This window comes from Falco biarmicus, chromosome 3, assembly GCF_023638135.1.
Source record: "Falco biarmicus isolate bFalBia1 chromosome 3, bFalBia1.pri, whole genome shotgun sequence".
Taxonomy (NCBI): Eukaryota; Metazoa; Chordata; class Aves; order Falconiformes; family Falconidae; genus Falco; species Falco biarmicus.
This window is the reverse complement of record NC_079290.1, coordinates 32,291,236-32,308,781: the sequence shown is the minus strand read 5'-3', so window position 1 is coordinate 32,308,781 and position 17,546 is coordinate 32,291,236.

Genomic DNA, 17,546 nt, shown 5'->3' with positions numbered 1-17,546 from the left:
AATTTCAGTAAATAATTGCTGCATATAGTTCAGTAACTTGTAGTTGAGCCAGGCTACATTAGTTCTCTTAAGATATGCAGAGCAGGTTCCATGTAGCGGAGACTTACCGCATACCTGAGAAATGTCTGCCAATATTAAATTAAACTCAAGTGAAATTGGGCTCAGGTGAAATAATAATTTCTAACGTGGTACATAGATATTCCTGAGATTCTTATGTCTGACCTCGGACAAAAAAGACTTCTTTCTGTAATAATAAGTTTGAACACAAATGACAGATATTAGAGGAAAACCTTTGTTAGCCTATACTAAACTGAAGCTAGTTAAATACACAATGCTCCAACATATTTTCCTCCGCCATGTTGTTAAAAACTAATTGAAAGTTTGTTTATATTTAGTTATCAATGAACAAACTGCTTTATGTCTTAGTAACCGCAGCAATTTACAAACATCTGCAAATAGCCTGTTGTTATTTTCCATGATTCCTAACACTGCTCTCAAATATTCCCTTCTTCAGACAGTAGAAGCAGCAAAGTCTCATGTAAGCCTACCACAACATGAGGCAGTGCATTGCAGTTTGCGTTTCTGCAGGATGTTTCTAGGTGCACTTGCAAAAGCAAAACTCTGAACGCCTCCGCACCAGTTTTGTTGCGGAGGGAGTGTGCCAGGGCAGAAGCACAAGAGCTTGCTACCCACTGAGTGAAGGGCTGCAGGCTGGAAGAGCTGGGACCTTTTCCTAGAAAGCTTCTTGAAGAGGGTTTGCAAAAGGCTTCTCTCGTTCCCTCCAGGGAAGTTACTCTGAAGCTACTAGACCTGGAGCAGCCAGTCTGGGCTACAATGACATCTTTCTTATAGGTTTTTGCTCTAGTAAGTAAAACAATAACAAACAGACAAAACAGCTCTGACTCTCCTTTACCCAGATATTTCACATGAGCCCATTTCTAATACAATGATCAAAAACTAGCATCAGTACAAGAATAATTAAGCCTCATACACTAAAGAGTTGAGAATAAAACACACAGAAATAAAAAAATATGCCAGGCAACTAACCAAGGAACAACAGCATTGAAGATGAGAGACTGATATTTACATTTCCTGGCTTCTCCCCCAATAATTATTAATGCAGCGGCAACATATCACATACAAGAGTGTTGAATTACATAATTTTGGATAATAAGACTTTACAATTTTAAGATATCTGGGCAATAAATCATACAACATCCCTGTAAGTCTGCAGCCCGTTCAAGGGCAAGGGGTGCAAGGATAATTTCCCTTTCCTTCTGTGTGAGGAGCAGGAGAGTGGACTAGGACTGTTTTGGCTGGGAGAAGAAAAAGTTGCTGAAAAGAAATTTGATGCACGTCTCCAAAATTATGAGGGATATATTGCAAGGGAGAGTAATAGGGACATCAAATGAAATAATGTGGTCTTTCATATGGTTTATGCCTAAGTTGTAGAATTCCAGAACACAGAATTAATGCAAAAGCTTCACATGCATCCATGTTTGAAGCATTAAAAAGTTATGAAAAAGTGGACAAATTCACAGTAGAAAACTACACAAGGCTATTCAATTAAAGTACTGTACCTGCATCTCAAAATGCCCTTGAGATACAGATTTTTGCAGGCTGGGAACATATTCTAAGAAGATATCACTACGTTTGCCATGGTTGGCTTTTTTTCCTCTTCAAGCAACGGTTGGTGCTTAGCTTACTGTCAGGAACTGACTACTGAGCAAGACGGACTTTTGTTTTGAACTGATAAAGCTATTGTTATTTTCTTCATTCAGACATGACTTGCTCTATTTGGTTCTCAGTGCAGTATATCTAAGGGTAAATCAATGTTATAAAGAACATAAACCTGGTAGAATTTAAATGCTGTGTCTGGTTAGACTGGACAGAGCTCACCATTATGGGCGATACATTTTTTGAATGTGTTGTTTAATGTCAGTCTAGCCTTTCAGAACCACTATCAAAGTGAGAATTGCCATAAATATATCACCATATGTAAAACAATTGGCCCTCAATCAGTTGTCAAAAGACTTGAAATTACGGAGAGATCATATCTTCCTTTATCTGAGAAACCTCCTAGATACGGATTCTGAGAAAGGCAATTACTAGTCTAACAGGACAAGAACAGTTACAAAGTTAATTACCTGTGATTATCTTACAAAAGGCGGTGATTATATAGCTGAATGACAAAAGAGGAGTGTTCACGAAGACAAAAACACACGGTACCATAAACTGATAAAAACAGGCCCACCCATTGTTCAATTAGAAATAGCCCACTTTAGTTTATGTTTCTATTACAATAACACCTTCCCCATTCTCCTAAACCTCCCTGCTTTTTCTCAAAGGAAACACGAACCTCATGACAGAGCTACCATTCTTCCCTTCCTTAAAGCTCTTTTCTGTCTTTGAAGAGTCACCGTGAATTTTAAGGGCTGTTAAAGTAACAGCCAGCACAGAGCAGAACAGAGGGAAGGGGCAGCCTGTACCATGCAGTCTTCTCCCCCAGCTTGTTTGCACTTTTACCTTAATCTTCCTGACCTTATCATACCTACTTGAGCCATCCTTTAGCCTGCTGAAGAATGAAAATAATTATTTCGGTGAATTCTAGCTGCTGAATAGCAAGTCTGAATCCCCTGCAACGCATCCTAGCCCTGCAACGTGTGTGGTGCCAGTGGTGGGAATATGAATGCAACAAAGGTTCTGAAGAATTTGCTTCCCAAAAAAACCCCATGATCATGGAACTGCACTCCTGGGAGTAGATTCCCTGATAAAATCTGTCTATGAGAAGTTTTATTTATCTTGTGCAAGAGCCCACCCTTCCTTAGATAAACTCCCTTTGACATCTCACAAACATTTTGCCTTCTGTGGGATTTTTGCTTCAGTCCAGGAATCAGTTTTCTTCGGTCCTCAGTGTTTAGCATTTTGGTAATCACAGTGTTGCAGGCGTTAGCTGGTTACCCAATGGGAAAAAAATGTTCATAAACATCTAGGTGAGTCAGAACTTGTACACACCGTGTTAGCACTCCTTTGGGTTTCCTTAACACTTGTGTGAACAAAGATTTTATTATACAAATATTAATAGGATTCCAAATGCATGCCTGTAATTTGATGGTCTTCAAAGTGTTCTTGGGACTTCTCAGAAGATGCCCACGATGTTCCAGTTAGGAAGAGCAGGAGAGGTTGTGTTAACTCACATTCAAGTACAAAGGCTTTCATGAATGCATTTAAATGTGACCAATATGTAGAAATGACTGTCTTGTACCTGAGATCTGAAAATATTCCATCCATAGTCTAGGCACAGGGAAATAAATAAGGTAATATAATCAGGCTATGCCATTCAAGATGGGACTGCATAAACACAGGTGTGCTGGAGATAGCCACGTTTGAAAGATCATGATGGGAAAAAATAACTTAAAATGCAACTCCAGCTCTAAAATAAATGGCAGAGCTTTGAAGTTTTCTATCAATGCGCGTAACTGCTCGGAGGCAAGTGGAGGATCCTCCCCCTTCTGGCCTAGTTTCCAGCTTATAGACAGCTCCCTGTTGGAGGTGGTGGCTGTATTACCCGTGGGTAAGGACAGTGACTGTGCAAAGCTCCCAACCCTTGGATGTAAGCACCTACAAACCCAGCACTCCAAATTTTAGAATTGCTACAATCTACCTGCTGTCCCCCCTCTGCTGTGCTGCTGCGCCTGAGACATTTCATTTCAGTCGATGACGATGCAAACAAATTCCTAGGCAAACTAGTCCACTGAGGACTACTAAAAGTGGAGGGCAGCTTCTGGCCCAGCACTTCTGAAAGGCAGCACTTTGGAGAAGGGGAGTGTCTGATGTGTGGGGAAGGAAGCATCACTTGATGCTCTCTGCTGCTCTGCTCTTGCCCTGAGCACCACGGCTGGCCTCTGCCCAACGTACCACCTTCCCGGCTGGAGACTGAAGGGATGCAGCAGAGGAGCTTCATAAGCAGCCAGGGAAACTAACGGGCTGAGCCAACGCTGACGCCAGCCCTGCTACACTGTCCTCCTGCTGATTTCGGTGGGTGTTGGATGCGCGTCTTTGAAGGGCAAATTTACCTCCAGCTTAATAAGCATGATAAGTCATAGATTTGCTGGGAGCAGGAGCAGAAGCCCTCCCGCATCTGTTAGCACATTATTAGCACAGCTTGTTATGGGGCCTCACGTGATGCAGCCCCGGTTGGTTGCAGGACGCAATTATGGATGAATTCCTGCTCTGCCTCCCCCACTGACTCAGCAGCACAGCTGGAGCCAGCCGTAGTCACATTGCAGGAGGTGAAAGGTACTCTGAATTATAGATTGCCTTTGACCTTTTTTGGTTTAAATTAAGGATAACATCCAGGAAAGTGCCTCCAGCCAGGACACTGCTTAAACATATGCTTAACTTCCACCAGGGGCTGGTGCTCATCAATGGAGATGAAACACTTGCTTACAGTACAGTGTGTGTGGAGACGCTGCCCTGACGATGATTAAATACCTTTCCAAAGAGGAGCGTAAATGACAATTTCCTATAAAAATGGTAACCAACATAGCTCTTGAAATCCAAAACACCCTCAAACCTAAAAAAATACTTAAAATTCAGAGCAGATGTTGAATTTCAGCCGTAGCATACAGATACATTAAAGGGAAGTACTATGAAAATTACACATATTTTAAAAGATAACAGAGAAAAAGACTGTTAATGAAGAAAATCAAAACTAGGTATGAGTATGCTGTTACACAGGGATATCTATCTGAATAGACAAACTCTCTTACAAACCCACTAAGAAGGAATTAAGGTCAACTTAGTGTCTTCTCATCAGAGTGTTTTCTATGATAACTTTGTAAGTGCTCTTAATATATAACAAATAATCTCAGGGCAAAGATCTGTTTGAAGGAGATATGATTGATGACCTATCATCCCTAATTCACTGTTTATACTCGTAGTGAGCCTATTGGGAAAATATCTCATTCATCAGGGTATTAGTGAATTCAACCAACGTATGGCACCTTCATTTTAACAAACTAAAGGAGAAAAGCTAAATGGGGGAAAATTGACAACCATCTCTGATTCTATGATAATGCAATTAGGCTGCTCCTCTCCAGAGCTTTTGCTAATTCACAAAACAGCTTCAGTCGGCAGGTCATAAATATATGATCATTTTTCACACTTTGAAAAGTAATGATGCCTTGACATGAATCAATAAATCTTGGTGAAGTCATTTATACTTTTGTATTGTGCATACAAATCAGTTTTAAAACAACTATATATTAATTTTGACTTTTATATAATCTTTGTTTACAAAACCCCTAATTTTGCAGAAGCTTCTGCATTCCTTGTGTACCCAAAACTCAAACTGAAATCACTACCCATTTTCAGGACTCAGCAATCCTAGACCAGACCTTATGTCTCTCAATATCTTTTCTGTCTGATGAAGATGTAAAAGGAAAGGAGAATGAGAGGGGAACGAGACAAAATAGCATTCTCTCTTTTCCCCTTCTCACTTGGCTTTGGACTTCTTTCTGAAAAAAATGTTGGGGGTTTCCCAGTAAATATTGACATTCCCATTGTTGTTTTATGCAAGTTCCCACCCTGTATCTTCAGTTCTCTCTGGGGATGGACAAGTGTTAGGCTTGCCATCATGCACTGCAATATTGCTGTGAGGAAAAGGAGAGAAACTGCAAGAAGAAATGTTATCAGAGTATCAAAACTTGCCCTTTGGTCTTAGGAGAGTTGTGAGAAGACCCACACCTGATGGCTACACGACAACAGAACCTTGTCACGTGTCTCATTTAGTAGAAATTTTAAATCCTGATTATCTTTTTAATGCAAAGTCTGTCTTCTCATAGGATTCCGACTTACTATGTGTTTAAGGTAAATCCAATAACCCCCTGAATATGTGTGCATGCCAATATGAACAATGCCCATCACTGTTCTGTGACACAGGAGAGTTATCTCCTTCTGTCTCCTAAGTTTTGTGGTTAATAACTGAATAAAACCCAAATAGGTTCCTTATGTCATGAGTATGATAGAATTTTACCCGAGGCAGACCTATTCAAAGATAACCAATAAAACTGAAACGCTAGCCACTGATTCAGTGATAAAACTGCTTTGTACAACTTAGCAAAACATAAATCACATGGCACAGTTTCTCTATACATCCAGGAGCGTACAAATTCACAAATAAGTAGTACCATACACAAAGGAATGATCATGAATGATCCACAGTAAATGTAAAGATGTGCCCGCTGATAAATACATCAGGTAGCTGCTGATGCTTGCCTTGTTATTAAAATTCTACATGTTGCCAATTTGTAGCAGTTATTCTGTATGGAATAGAAGGTTTTACTTTTTGTACCTGAAATGCTTGACAATTTTGCAGCATGCAAAGAGAAACAACACTAAATCACAAGTGTACCTGCTGTGCTGTCATTTTCATTAGGGCATCTCTTTTGTTTAGTTTATTCAATGCTGCTTGTTCTTTAAGAAAGTGGTTTTCTAATGGGGATGGACAAAACCCCACATGTATCAAGGGGCTGCAGAGAAAAATATGTTTTTAAGTTGAGAACAAAAACAAAATGGCATTTGGATTGTTCACAACTCCAGTTAAGTCATTTTGAATTGCTGATTAAAATAAATATTGTACTGAAAATTGTGTTTATGGCCTCTGTGTATTCTGCCCTGTCTCCATTATTTGATCTCTATTACGATAAGTAGCCAGTTTGCGATACACGGTGCAACTAAGCCAAATGCATATAGTACATGGCTGAAAATTTAACAATGATTTAAAGTACAAGCTCCCATGTTTATGTAATTTATATTTCACAGACTTAAGTAATAAAATAATAATATTTTAAACTAAGACAGGATGTACTTTTTTAATAGACATTAAATACGACATTATGAAAACGCTGCTTCAGTAGTAATTTTAAACAGTGTTAGTTTATTCTGTAATATGTATTTCAATAAAATACTGAAGACTGGATCTTAAGCTGATGACAATCTGGCTTTGCTGAAGTAAGAGGAAAATCATCATGTGCTTTATGTGTGTGAATCAATGCCAGGTGAGAATCTAGTTCATCGTATCTCCCCCTGATGTTTGATGCTCAGCCCCGTGATTTTTTAATTTCAAGGGAGCAAGAAAAAGTGCCTCAATAATTGTGTCACTGGCCTCTCACCACAATCATCTGTAACACACCCCTCCAGCATCTATAACTGCATCATCTTCTGTCAACTTAACCTGGTTTCCAGCCCTGCTGAAGGTGTGGTATGCATTTTTTGAAGGTTCTTACAAGGAAAATATTTGGATTAATGATATAATTTAGTGGCAAGTTAGTGACCGTAGGTCTCAGCAGAGTGACAATGGGATTGAAAAAGTAAACCGGTGGGATATACTTGATTGTGGCTGTTGGGCCGGCAGCAGGGAAGCTGCAGGGGTCATACTGATTGGCATTGTCACTTTCCCCATTCATCAAGCAAGGCCAGACTTCCCAAATCATTTACCAGATGGGGCAGCTCGTCAGTTTAAACACCTGATATGAAGCCATCCGTCATCTGATAACATGATCGTTGGGCTGCAGCTGGCTCCGTGCTCTGCAGCCTGAGTGCACATGTGATGGACTGGAGCCAGGGAAGCAGGCTTAGCAGTGCTGCACTCCCCTGATAGGATTTGCAGCCCTTCACTGGACCATGGAACAGGTGGAGACGGAGAGAGAATGAAAAAATTACCATGTGTTGCAGGGATTAGAGAGCACACACTTACCACTCCACTTGAATACCAATCAAAGGACAACCTTGAGCCAGACGAATTTAAGGCCATCCGTGATGTAATATGGAGAATATAGGTTCTTGCATATGCTGATATAGCTTCGTTTTCCTACAGGGTTTTGAACTGATACTCAGCAATATTGTAAATTGTCTTTAAATTTCTACTGTGGAAGAGAAAACAGATACTTGGAAATATGGGCTCTTTCTTTTTCTTTTTCCTTTCCAAAGACATCTTACAACAGGTTATCTCTTAGGGAAAAAAAAAAAAAAAAAGTATATTTCTAGGAACTGACCACAGAACGTATTAGTTTTGCTCAGTAAGACAAAAGCCTGCCAGGATGACAAGGAAGTACTGTGAATCAAAAATATGATGATGCTTACTGAAAGCCAGTCCCACACCTCTGATTCCCCCAGTCTCCCTGATTTCAAAGGAGTTAGGTGCCTAAATGGCTCTGAGGATCTATCTTTTAGTGGCTCCTCTGGAACAATGCTTCAAGTCCTTTCTCAGTCAGAAGATCGTACAGCTTTCATCTCAGATAAGTCCCTCCTGGGAAAACCACTCTGGGGGAGATGCTGTGCTACAGTGTCAACAGGTACATTAAATGGCTTTAATGCACATAGCTATCTTCCAGAAAGTGAGCTGGTTTTCTGCCCTGACATAATATTCACCAGCCTCCCCAGGGGTTTCAAGGCAGCAGGATTTCTTTGCAGAAGCATGCACCAGTTAACCCCATTTTGATGCACACAGCCTGGGTGCACACCTCCTCCTCTCAGCCTGCTCCATGCTAGGTGTGGAGGACCAGAAGCAGCATTTTGATGGACAGCTTCTCAGTGGCAGGACTGGCACCCACCTACAGCAAGCTGTGGGCTGAACTGGGGTCCTCTGCTGCAAGGCAGCTCTCCCTGTGCTTTGAATTACATCAGTAGGGAAACTTTGTCCTTCCCCTAAAGACTAGTATCTTAAGAAGCACTGAGTGAGTGCCCCTTGGTCTTCAGAACCCAACGCTACTTCAGCCAAACTCTGCAGGAGTGAAAGACTCATGAACCTGCTTGCGGCACCCGTGCTGCAGTTGGTTATTTCAGGATAGAGACGAGGGAACTGTGTAGGATACATATGGACAGCATGCAACAAATATGTGTATATCAGCGTCTATATGCCTTTTCCTTTAAAGGCAATCGCTTGTGCAGAATTCTTCCCTTGACTGTACTTTTCCCTTCCTGAAAATTGTTGCCTGTGGAAGATCTGCTTTTGGATGGAGATTTATTCCTTTCACTTCTGATCAGATATTAAGAGATGCCCTTGAAGCAGGTTTTGGTTTGAATTGTTTCTTTCTTTTTACAATTTTATTCCAGGCTTTGCTACAGTTCGGTGAAATGAACTAAGTACAAGTTTAAGTTTATTTTTTTTTCTAAAGAGGCAAAGGAGACGTCACCACTTCACTTCTAAAAAGGTTTCATGTCCCGTTCTGAATTAAGCTGCAGTTGCAGTATGAAACGATTGACTTCTTTTGCAGGAAGGAGATGCTGTTTTGTCAAAAACTTATTACCCAGCTGTAGATAATTAGAAGCATCGGAGATACTGATATTTGTATTTGCGATTAATGGAATAAACTGTAAGTTGTTTGTAGAAAAGCAAGTTAAAAGATTGGCATGTGTTCATTATATACCTTCTTTTGTCTTACTTTTCTTTTTTATATATGCTTATTTACTCTATACTTGCACTTTGTTAGAGAAATTCTGTTTCCTTTTCTATTTCAACAAATGTCTTGTTCTGAGCTTGATAGTAGGGGATGATTCTGGGAGACAAGGAGAGCTTAAAAGACATGCAAAGAATTGTATTTAGATATAGCATTAGAAAGGTGAAAACCCATAAAATGTACATAGGAAATACAGCAGTTTCAGGAAGTATTCAGGCATCTGCAGACATACAAAGAGATCCCTTGTGCCAGCAGAAACAGCAGAAAAGTTCAGCAGAAACCTGAGAATGAATTACTGATACAAAAAAATGCCCCCATGGCTCATTATCACAAATGATTCATGATATTTTAGAGATGAAACAAAAGGGTTTATGCTGGCAATATACCTTTAATTCTGTTACTTTCACCAACTGCTTTTATCTATCTATAGAATAATAATTAACAGCTTCAGAAAATAACTAGGCTATTTTATGAGAGGAAGCATGACTTTGTTCCCAGCATAAAAATGGGGAAGCTGAGGCAGATGGAGTGAGTCAATATCCCTGTAAGGATCAAATCAGGTGGTGCTCAGAACTCAGGTTTGTTTTTAAGGTGTAAGAAAGTTTTTGGTTTGTTCCCCCCCACCCTTTAACATAGCAGCTTAATAACACTCACAGGTGAATTACTTACAGATGACTTGTAAAGAAAACTTAACCTGCTGTTAATAGGAATAACATGGGTTGTTATAGATGTCATGGTGTGTGGAAGTACAGAGCAGGAAAACAAGATAGAAATGACAAAATGTGGTAGATGGTGAAAGAGGGTTATTTTCCATCTAAATTTGTACATTCATTTAAGAAAGCACCATCTTAGGTTTTTATTTAATGCATTGGCACCTTTAGGTGCCTTAATTGCCTAGGTACAATGTTGCATTTATTTACAAGCAAACAGCTGAATTAATTTCAGTTTTCTTTATTTTAATTTGTAGAATTATAAATAAAGAAATCTACTGAACACCACCAGATTTTGAAATGGAAACTCAGATTTGTGAAGCAGGCAAAACAGGCAAGACATGCAACCTTGTAATTAGTTGCCTCAAAACACAAGACATCCAGGGTTTTCAGATCTATTTCTCACATCTTTTGGGTCTTCAACTACCTCTCACTGAAATGAACGAGAGCTTTTTCCCATAGATCCCATAGATGATCTGAGTCCTTTCTTTACAGCACCCCAGAGAAATATAATAGTAAAACCCAATAATAATACTAGTTGTCATGGATGTACAGAAAGATTTGTAAAAGAAGCCCAGAACACTTAAAATTACATATTTACATGTCTTCTCTGCATCTTTAACGTGGCAGTAAAATTTATGGCTTGCTGATAACCTTGGTGCCAAAATGTCACATGTTCTCTTTTTATTCTCCTTTCTTTTGCAGTTGAAAAAAAAAAAAAAAAAAAAGCATTACAATCCTCATATGTAAATTCTATAAGCTTTACTGTTCTCCTCAGGTGTGCATGCCAAGTTTTCATTATGAAGGCTCCCTGCTGTGAAAAAAAGGTACATTTTCACTTTCATGTGTCTGTTCCTTTGTGATAGAAAGGCTTGAAACATTAATGAGTAAACTAAACTAAAACTGTACAGACATTCCTGCAGGAAATTGGGTAAGTTTCTGATTCTGAGGGGAAGAAATTCAACTAGGTCAATAAAATCGTGTGATTTTGACACTGTGAAGTCAGTTGTCACTAAGGAGTTACCCGTGCTATTTTTATTCATGTTAATGGCATTTTATGCCCTGGTGTTTTGTTTTGAAGATTTTATCCCATTGAACCAGAAGAATTGGAGGGGAAAAAAAAAAAAGATGGAAAAGAAAAAGAATTTCTTCACAAGTTCATATCATCTACCCTTGAAGACTGATATCTCTAATGACTTTCCTTTCTCAAAACCATTTTACTAAGTCATCATATCATACTACCTTGACTTATGTTATCAGATGCAGCATTAGGGGCAAGTATGATATCTTTATTAAATCATAATTATTTATAGCTATAAAACACTGTACAATAGGTTAAATGGGTGTGCTAGTGACAACCAGTGTATATATAAATACTTTCAGATTAAAAATAATGCTTGTTTGCTCAACAAATATTAATGATTTTAAAAGAAAAGAAAAAGATAAAAATAATTTATCCTTTCCTATAGGTAGGAAACTGATGTGGCAAAGCTGATTGGAAATCTTAAAGTAAAGCAGATTTTATTGATAATGAGGTAGTGGTCAATTTAAAAAACAAAAACAACCAACAAACTCATCCTATCAAATGTCTTCTTTTATCAAGGAAATACCTTTGACATAAACAGCCAATGGAAAAAGAGAAATCTTTTAGCTCTTGTAGAAGGTGTAAGCCTTTTTCTTTTCCAATTTAGGTAAGAAAAGGACTGCTTTCCAGCTAGCGGTAGACTTTTGGTTTTCTCAAGGATGAAGCAGAGATCTAGGCTGAGATTCAAGCAGGAGTAGAAAGTTCAGTCTCACTAAACATATCACAGTAGAGCATCATGAATTTATTCCAAAACATAGCCCCAGGGACCCAGATTCTTCACTCAGGATGACAAGAGCTTGCCTAAAAGAGAAAAAACAAACAAACAAACAAACAACGGGTGAGGTGGGGTGGCTGCATCTAAAAGGTGACTCATTCTTAAACGCTAAAGAAAATAGGGTTTATTGATGTTTCTTAGAAAACTGGAGATTCAATAGAATATTCAGTATTCAGGACATATTAGGAAGTCAGTCATCACTCCTTGTTATGCTGGCTGGTTTTGCTGGCTAGACCTGTAATGGAAGTAGGAGAACATCTGGTCTTTTCTTTAAGGAGAATGTTGGTTGTTGAGCTCAATGGACTTAGAAGCAGCTGATAACCCGCACCCTGCTCAGGCTGTACAAATGCTGGTGGTTCACACCCAGCCTTCGGGCACAGCCTCAGCCCAAGGCCAACAGTCGCTTGCACCCAGTGGGTACCTGAAGGACAGTGGCAGAACCTGTTCCACCTTAGCATCCCGGTCCCAGTCAGATAGGACACAAAATGTTGTTGACCTCCCCCTTCATTTCCCTTAAATAGATACATAGCTGAGGGGGGGGGGGGGGGGGGGAAGCTACACCAAGCTCTCCTGCCAGCTTGCAACTGCATGCAAGTTTCTCGATTTCTGCAGTGTGTCTCATGCGGCAACCTGTTTCTGAGTGAAGGCACCTGGTCACGGACACGCAAGGATTTCTCTGATAACACTGTTTTTTCTGTGGTGTTATAGAATCACATCTGCTAAATGCTATAATAGTACAATTTATGATCTCAAAGTGCTTGACAAACATTTTTTAATTACTCTCCATACCACCATAAGACAGCTAAGTTTAATTTTCCACATTTCACAGATGGAGAAAGTGAAACGTAAGGGTGTTAAGTGACTTGACCAGAAATCAGATAAGTCCAGGAGCTGGAAATACAGGCCTTCATGAAGGAAAGCACTGGAGCAGATGCTTAACTTCAAGTACTGAAACATTCAATTCAAGGCAAACACTTTAACAGAAGGGTGAAATACTGCATGGCAAATTCTCCAGTCAGCCCATTCTTCAGCTACTACAAAAAAGGAATATTAGTCTTAACTAGCCATCTAACAGCTTGCAAATAGCCCCTGATACACCATACAAAAATGTTGCACTCTCTACTATCTACTCACTTTCCCCAAATAGTATTGATGCAAGCTCTGGAGCACTGCTAGCTCTGGTATAGGGGGAACAAGGGAGCAGACATTGATCTTTTTAAAGATTTAAATCAGCACTTGGTAAGGGAGGATGCCTGTTCATCCTTAGATACTGCAAGGAGAAGGAAAGAGCTTACAGAATAAAAAGTCAGGGGATGTGGTTAGGTGTCCTGCTAGTAGTAATGGATCACCTGGTTCCTACTCTGCCTGCTTGTGTGGGCTTCTTTGCTGGGGGACAGCAGTTTTATCAGCACTTGGGATTCAGTTGGGATAAGCATTCTGACTTTATCAAAATCTGGATGGTAAATCTCCTCAGGAGAGGTGTTCATTAGATCTGTGGTAAATTGTAGTGCGGGCTGGTCAGAAATACGTGAGATTAGCTTCTTGGTATTCTCTGCCTTTGGCAAGAAACACTAAAGAATATTAGCATTTAATGAGCATAACTCAGACTTCTCAGTATGTAAGGAAGGATTCAGTTCAATCCCTGTTTGATCATCTTTTTTGACCCTTGCTGTAGCTCTGAACTCTCCCTCAATAAATATGTCACTACGGCATTCATAAATTAGAATTTGTGGACCTGAGCAGCCTTGACTTTGAATCCTTGCACCTAGGATCCACTTCTGAGTACGTGAATAGTGAAGCACATACACCTGGAAGTTCCTAAGGCTTGGCTCATCCCTTCCAGTAGAGGTATGGAAAAGATGTCCTATTTTGATGCCATACTGTGCACTGCTCTAGAGCAGCCTTCTGCCAGAGCCCAGTTTCACAAATTGTCATCTCTTGTGGGCTCCAGTTTTGTTTTTCAGGGGTGGCCCCACCATCCCTAGCTGGTGTCTTGCATGATGTCCATTGAAGATGGCATGAGAACTGTGGCCAGTTTTCCCCGATCAGCTCCCTTTTAACTCCTTTCTCTTCCATGGCCTTTTGGGTCTCAATCCAGAGAGACAGGGATTTGCATAAACAACAGCCAAATCTGGCTGGTGTGATGTGCCTGGGAGGAAGTATTCCTTTGTGATGTTTGGACCTGCATGTGAAACTTGGTGCTGTTCAGAGCCATATACAAGAAAGCAGGCTGAAACTATGTGCTTAAGTGGAGGGGAAAGAAATACATATTCTGTGAACAATGAATGAATTTGGCTATTTCCTTTTTATACTACTTACTAAATACTCTATGTTGTACCTTAGATATTTTTCTTTTTTAAAAAATACATTTTTAAATTGAGTACACTGAGATGGCCTCCTGAGTCCATCAGTTATTTAATATTAACACAAATTACTGGGGCCAGTGAAGCATTAAGAACCAAAATAACCTCTTATTAGCTCTGTTTTGGTGTCTGTCATTACAAAAGCAGGTCCCATGGTATGGGATGCCATGCCCCAGGAGTTTAAAAGACGTGTTGTGAGAATATCTTAGAAGGGAGAATGCATATGACAGCGGTAAGACCACAGGTGCATAAAGTACATCATTTGGTCAATCTAAGCCAATAACAAATATTTTAAAATGCATAAAAAAATATTTCCTGTTTTCCAAAATGTAGCATGGAAAAGGATTCTGACTACACACTATTTCAATAGGTTGTGTACATTTAATATAAGGGTTTTAAAAAAACCCAAACAAACAAACAAAAAGAAGCCCTGAATAAAGAGGATATGGTACTCCTATCAAAAATATTTTCTTCTTCTTATGCTTCTTTGTTACCTCTCCTGAGGCTTTAGAATTAATAGACTACTTCCATCAAGAGTATATTTTCTTTTTAGAAATGTATTTTTTAAGCAACACATGTGCTACTTCCTATGATCTTGATGTATGTTGGAAAGCAATGACAAGTACTAGATACTTATATTTATACGATAAAGTAATTTTAGGAGCTATTAATACAGTGCAGCATGCATTCTAACAATATATCTGTTGATGTATGTGACAAATTCGTAATAGCAGAACACAATATTTGATGAATATTCCTAGGTCTTTCCTGGGAAGGAATTCAGGCAATATGAGCTTAAAAGCGCTTTTCTTGCACTTAGTTTAGAAAAGGAGAATGGTAGAGTGTTAAACCTCTTCAATCCACACATGCAAAAACCCGTGTTCTCCTGTAATAGAGTCGTCTCGTCCTACTTTTGGTCATGTGAGATGCTCAGAATTTGAGCGAAGGAACATACAGAGCATACTTTATTCACTCAGTCTACTTAACTGTATTCTTGTCTCTTACTGCCAGCTGAAAAGTGAGTCTAATTTGCTGATGAACACAATTAGAAGCAAATGATCCATTACATTAACTTTAATGAGTTGCAGCAGGTCACTTGGTTATGGATGGCACCATGCAAAGGTTACAGTTCAGGGCGATACTAAATTTCTGACAGTCATCCACAAAGCTTTTATGCAACAACAAAGGCACACTTACCAAGTACTGGTCACAGAAGTGACCAGATCTCATAGCCCGCTGCTGTCTGCCATTGCTTTAGTTCTACAGTTTAATAATTAATAATTAGCTCTTATATAACTGACAGCCATATAATAAAGGGCATTAACTTAGTGGTCTTGTAGTATCGGGGTGTGAGAGCAGGCTTTTCACATCTAGCATATTTTCTCAGATAAGGTTCAAAGAACTCATTCCAAATTTACATTTCCTTTTCCAGCACTGAAAAAAAAAATTTATAAATGGGTAATAGGGCCCAGCGTAGTCAAATGTAACACACGATCTCATCTGTACTCTCAAAAGTTCAGCTCACAGAAGGAATCTTAATTTCAGAATATTAATATTGATAAACTCTGAAAGGTAAAAATAGCTGAATGAATGACTTAAAATACTGGTATTAGTGATGTTATTGCTTATAGCATTTTCTGTGACTAAAGTCTTGGACCTCTAGAATTGCGTTACTGCAAGAAGCCAACTCTGTACTCGCAGCTGGATAGACACTTTAATTCAGGTATTCTAGATAGTCACTTTATGACAGAGTTTACAATAGCCATAATCAGAAAACAACTTCTGGACCCAGGCTGAGCTCTGTCAGAAGTTACCATCCAAACGCGCTGTAGTCCCTGAGCTGAGCCAGCTGCACGTGGGAGCCTCCTGCCAGGGGTTCAGGACCACGTAGCCACCTGGCCTGGGATCACAGCTGGATCACAGCTAGAGGTGATCCGGGCTAGCCTGGGTGAGTGCTCACTTCGGGCAGGACAGACTCGGGCAATTCATCCTGCTGATTGCCTCCAGCTGAAGGGAGGGAGCAGGCGAATGGCATCTGTTCCGCTAACACAGCTGTTCCTGGCCACCAGTTGAGCTGCAACTTTACACGAGGTTGGGGATTTCTCAGCCAGGTAAGTAGGCAGCACTACACGCACGGGTCTCCAGAACGATGGCAGATACAAATTTTCAGGATTACTCGCTCCTGCATTGTCCTTTTTTCCTCAGTTATCTACAAGGTGTCTCTACTTTGAAAGGGTTGAATTTGATAGATTATGAACTATTTTTAGACCGTGATGAACTGCTTGGTTCGGCTGCTTGTTACTCTTATTTTTGATTTGTATTTGATCACCTAGGTCATGCACCTTGAGTGGACAACAAACACTTCTAAAAGGGGAATAATGGTGGGGAAGCACGAATAACCAATGCTGAATAAGGAACACCCTTGTTCACACACAAACGCCCTTGTTTGCACATGAATATGGGGTTTTGTATGAGAAAGACCCATTCTGCAAACATCCATGTGAAGAGATACCCATTCAGCATGAATGTTTGTGAACACTGAATAACAAGTGGATGAACAAGCCTGAATCAAACAGCCGTTCAGACTTTGAACCAATGTTCGCAAACACTGGTTTGCATTATTCACCCAGTCCTGTGAACAGCCATCTGTTCAATAACTGATAATGGAGATGGAAGTTGGGTTGTTGGGTAGATATGGCTCATCAGAGAGACAATGGCTATCTATTTGCAGGGTTTCTGCTTAGTCTGTTGCAGGCATAGGCTCTGCTCCTGTTGACCTGTGATACCGGGTTTTTCTTCTCCCTCTCCTGCCAAGATGAGGTTTTGCTTAATATATAATTCGAAATAAACTTCTGTCTGTATGCAAATATACATTAACATGAACGCACACACACACACATATATATTTACTGTTGCTGGTTTTTACTTCGTATTTAAAATATATGTTAAAGTTAGGCACAGGAGTATCTTTGTGACTAAAGTGCTTATCACATGCTTAAGACCTAGATATGCGAAGATACAGACATAAAAAAATAAATATCTTAGGTGCCTTTAGATTTAAACACAAAGGGATTAACATTTTGCAGAGCGATACCCATCTGCATATAGTGGAAAATATTCCTCCTTTTTATTAAGATTTTATAACTGTAATAA